Below are 5491 nucleotides of genomic sequence, written 5' to 3' on the forward strand. Positions count from 1 at the left end.
CTTTACTACCTTACAATTACATACTCAGAATACACCACCATATCCAAATCTACATCATACTTGGTTAACTTACCATGACATCATCTTCTAATTACAGTACATTTTCATCACATACTCTGGTTAGTCAACGCTAACTCTTTTCATCTTAACTGTAAATCCTTATCATATTCACACTCTTGCTTATACATAATACTATCCATTCGTTTCAAACTCATAAGCTCTGACTTTATACATCTTATATGCTTGTCACTGATACACTTATTATTGAACTCTTCTACCAATTCTCACTGCATCATTTGATCTTTTAACGCTCTTATGGTAACACTTGTTCACCATATTCTATCTTATCCACAAAATAACAAAACAAATCCATATCACCTTTCCGATTCAAAACAATGAAGACTTTCTATCATTATTCAGATATGATTTCAACTTTCTGAAATCAACCTTTACTCTTATAAGACACTTTCTGAGGTTTCCGCTCTTCATCCTGCCTGGCCAGGATAGGTGAATTGCTATCACCATCAGATTTGTCAGCTATTGATTCACTTTAACCATTTCTATAATCAATTTCTACTATATCATACAAATCGTATTCTATTAACAAGACAACATACTCCTTATACTATCATATCAGAAATTTTTCACTTTGAGTTGGCATGTACACATTTTTAAACTTTATTTGACTTTGCTTTAAGCCTAGAATCGGTTAAACCTTAGCTCTGATACCATTAAATGTAACACCCTCAACCCGTACTCAACTCGAATACGAGTCTGAGGTGTCACATTAACCGTTCAAAATGTTTACTTTGTCAAAATCTAATGAAATTCAATTAGACATTTCCAATAAAACCCAAATAATTTCTATCGTATAAAACGTATGGTTTTACAAATTGATCAGAGCGTATCCAATACAAATCTTTTATCTTACATGCCAACTACATTCATATGACAAAATACATATAATTTAAACTTATTTCTGATCTGAATTGTGGAAAGGAGAATCTGACCTGTCTTGCTCCTCTAAACTTCTCTTCTCACTTCTGTAATCTACGTGTGAAACAATCACACGCTAAGTCTATGACTTAGTGAGGCATTACATTTATAAAAGAACTCTAATTATTTAAACATGCAGGAATACATCATCTCATATATCATATAATACAATTCATATCACAAAAGCATATACTTTACATGTAATATATATATTTATTGTTCTCTTTGTTCTCCCATGTACATCTGTGAGAACTGTAGATATGTGAGTCTATTGAGGTTGTGCACTATACTGTCACCACAGCTCGTATGGGGTCCCACTAGGGGCTATGAGATTTGTCCTGAAAGACCACTATGAAATATCCCGAATGATCACTGTATGTCCCAAAGGACCGCGTAGACCCTCGACTCTTGGCATGCCAACTATACCTATAGCTCTCGTATCATATAACATAGGCATTATTATTTATTATTTCATATCTTCACATGTACTTATCATTGCTCATATGATTTCATATGTATATATCATGTAACTTATAACACTTCTCTTGTGTTCTTATAACATGTATATCAATGCTATTTATTGTTCACATATGTTTTCTATAAATCACATAATACTCTTATATCCTTTTTCATATCATCTTGTGTTCACATATACTATATACATTCATCATGTATCATATAAACCTGTATTCACACATATCATTGAACATATGCAATAACCAATAACACACATGTATCATGTCAAACATATGCTCATATTAATGTGTTCATGCATTATATTATAGGAAATAGACTTGTCGCAATTCTTATTTCCATTAAACATAACACACTATCTAATATGCACGCACCTGGGCCTCACTAAGTTCCAATCCACTTTTATGATTTCCTTTCTTTCGATCGAATCTTGACTTGATAATCGTTCCGAAACTTGTTCGTGCTCGATGTCTATATAATCATAGATTGATACATATCAGTATCTAATTGATATATTCTAATCTATCGTTTCTTAGACCAAAAGAAATGTCTATTTCAATTTCCCCTTGAAGTTCATCGATATATTCTACAGTGCATCGATGCATTATTTAACATGTGCATCGATGCACTACTCATGCATCGATACACCAATCACCTTCGATGTTTTCATTTTAAGGGGGTGCATTGATGCACTAACTGCATTCAATGTTTCCATTTTTAATGGGTGCATCGATGCACTTCCTGTGCATCGATACACACTGAACAATTTCTGGAAATAGCCTTGATGCATCGGTACACATTGAATGTGCATCGATGCACATAGCCCAAAATTTATTTTTATGCCCGAAAATCCACTCTTTTCGGCTTAATAACTTCATATATCATCCCCTTTCTTATTCTTAACTTACATACTCATATTCAAACTCATTTCTATTCATTAATCACCTCTTTAACATCAAAATCCTATTCTCCATATATAATTCAAGAATTACACTAAATTTTCAACAAGTTCCAAATTCAATTTTGTTGCTTATAACTTCTTAATTAGACCCTTGACAAGTCAAATTCATCTTTAGAACTTCAAAAACCTTTCCATAACAAAAGTTCATTTCTACACCCTTTATATAATTTCCTTTTTAATTCTCTATTCTTGATGTTTAAAGCTTAAAGCTTATATAAGCTTTCCTTAAGCTTATATAATAATCAAAGAATGAAAATCAACTTATAAATCCAAGAATTAAACAGTTGAAATTAAACTCACCTTTAACTGAGGCTTATGGGGAGAAGAAGAAGCTGGAGAAGAAGACTCTAGATAAATTTCCTCATTTCCCACGTTTTTATATTCCTTAAAAAGAGAGAATAAAAATCTTCTCTTAGAAAAGACCATAATACCCTTGTTACTTTCCAGCTTTACTATTAAATCCATGAACCTTTTAACTTATTTCGAAATCAAACACATAGTTTTCAAAATTTGCAATTTAGTCAGTGACCCTGAATTTTTGGATGTTACAACAAGCTGACAAGCAACCAAGCAAAATTGAACTGTACTACAAAACTATCCTGGCCTTCACTCGAGGTTCATTCAATGAGTACTATCGAACTTGATTTTAAACCTGTGTTACACTTGCTCCTTAAGAGTGAAGTTTCTCCATAGCCTGGTATGATATCAACACTAACTATTCTCTAGTTCTCACAATACAAAAACAATATTAGAGTGCAAAGCGGTTGGATGATTTATTTTCAGGAGCCCCACAAATTTCAAATGATAATTTAAGCAGAGGAGACCAAGAAACAACAAGTGATGATAGCATTGCACTACGCGAAGCATATTGATCTGCAGTTATCAAAGGTAAGCTACAAACTTCAGGTATTTTCTTGTCAGGTCTCCCTCCAGTTTGGATAGCAGGAACTGTCTGATGTGAACTTTTTCGCCCTTCAGATTTCATGGACCTACTCTGAAATAAAGTCACAAAGAGCACAGATAAGGTCTCACTGGCATTTGAAAGCATGCTAGTCTTCAAAATTCTGAGTGAAAAGCATGACATTGGTATTAACTTGAAAAAAAAATGCTAACTGGAGAAAAGAGATGGAGAGCAGAAGAAACTATTTTTGAACAAAAATAATACCTTGGGAGGACCCTCTCCCTCCCCAATGCTAATGAAAGCGTATATAAGATTTCTCATGTATTGTTTAGCATGAGATAGAAACCATTAGTACAAGAAAGGACTTACATTAGAAATTTCTGAGAGAGGAATATCTGGATCCTCAAAACTAATACTTGCAAGATAATCATAAAGCCTATCAGTTATACCCAAAACCTACAGAAAATTTGAACAAGAGCATGTCATTAACAATAATTGCATTTAAACAGAAAATTCTGGCCTAACATGTTCCCCCTTTACCATCAATACAGAATTAATCTCCACTACGTCAATTAATACAGAATTTGGCTACACAAAATATATTTCATTGTTCTTTCTAATTTTGTTACGGTATTCACTAATTTTCAAACAAACTACCCAAACATTTGACCTACTTCGCTTCAGTGGCTTCAAACATTTCATGGGAACTACAACTTGCTATAGAGACCAAAAAGTTCATCCCATCTCGAGTACATACCTCTATCCAACCAGCACAGAAATCAAAAAAAGGAGGATGATAGAGCTTTACACGCCCTTCTGTGGTGCAAACAGCCAATAAGCACCTGCATACAGTTGCATTTTATTGAGCAATTGCACAAAGTACAGATATGCAGTGCAGAAAACTAGGGAATCATGCAATGATATTTTTCATATTCTTACCCAGGGTTAGGAGCCATTCCAAGATGAGACCATGAAATCGATCGAACAGAACGAGGAGGATCCCGACTTAAAGTAGTCGGTAACAAACAGCCAGATGCTAGATCTGATGAGACACCAATTTAAATTGTATGTAAAGTAAATAGTCAAATGCAACAATGATTAAATTACCTCAACTCTTTGAGGCTTATAAAAACAATAAATTTGAGGCAATTGAAGCACACTGGTCAGAATTCTATAACGCACCTTCTCCTTTTACAACCACAATGGGGTAAGGTTCAGTCTTGGGAATACTGATCAGGCCTCGAGGTCCAAAGGGCAATGCAGGATTCTGATAAAAAGATGTAATTGACAAAAAAAATGGCCACAATCAGTTTTAGTTCTAAGCAAAAAAACTCAAAGTGTTTTACTTTTTTGTTTCTTTTCCTTCTTTAATTGTAGTTATCTCAACTAAACACAAAAATACAGCACCCACCCACACATTAAATTTTTTTAAAGCAATGTCATTGTAGCAATTTATATAGCGAGCAAAACTGAAACGTCGAGAACTTACGAGAATAGTAACGAGGTGACCGGATGCTACGGCAATCAGGTTCTCGTCGGACCAGGCGATGGAGTTAGGGTACGATGGTGAATCCACCAGTGTTATCGCCTGGAAACGCGAAGCCATTGCTGTGATCTGTTAACAGAACAAAAGAGACATGTTTGTTTTTATCTTCGGAAAAAAGTTGAAGTCTTGAAACAAGAAACACATTATGTTTTCTGAATAGCTGAGAAAACAAAAATTGTTGTTTTGGAGGGAAATCAGAACCTACTTTGAAAGTTTGGGCTTTTATAAAGAGAGAGTAATTGTGAAAACCCTAGTTCGAATTAGAAAATATAAAAGAAGTTGAGTTTTTTTAAATGAGCAAAAATAAATAAGAATTAGAATACGTTAAATACGGAGAACTATATTTAACAAAACAGAATACAGTTTTAAGCCTAATTTTGTGATCACTCAAAATATCTTAAACATTTTTCAAATATTAAATTATCAGATATATTTTTATTCTTTTGATAAATTTGGAATGGACACTTGATAGTTTCTATTCAAATATTATCAATCATTTGGCAATAAACACTCGTACTCTTAACATAGGTATTTTTCAAACCTAAAACCTCAAAAGATGACAACGAATCTCTTAAATTTAGGAGTGAGCATTCGATCAAGTCGAGTAAAAAAA

The 5491-nt window shown here is 33.6% G+C and overlaps 1 long non-coding RNA gene across 1 annotated transcript; it reads right to left on the reverse strand.

Annotated features, from left to right (window-relative positions):
- Positions 1-4528: 4528 nt before the first annotated feature.
- Positions 4529-5107, reverse strand: LOC120148950. The gene is made up of 3 exons (XR_005518413.1): positions 5084-5107; positions 4822-4947; positions 4529-4599 (listed from the first exon to the last, which is right to left on the reverse strand). It is a non-coding gene; the product is annotated as an uncharacterized LOC120148950 (long non-coding RNA).
- Between the last annotated feature and the right edge of the window lie 384 nt (positions 5108-5491).

The sequence above is a fragment of the Hibiscus syriacus genome, unplaced genomic scaffold, assembly GCF_006381635.1.
Source record: "Hibiscus syriacus cultivar Baekdansim isolate YM2019G1 unplaced genomic scaffold, ASM638163v2 tig00110988_pilon, whole genome shotgun sequence".
Lineage (NCBI taxonomy): Eukaryota > Viridiplantae > Streptophyta > Magnoliopsida > Malvales > Malvaceae > Hibiscus > Hibiscus syriacus.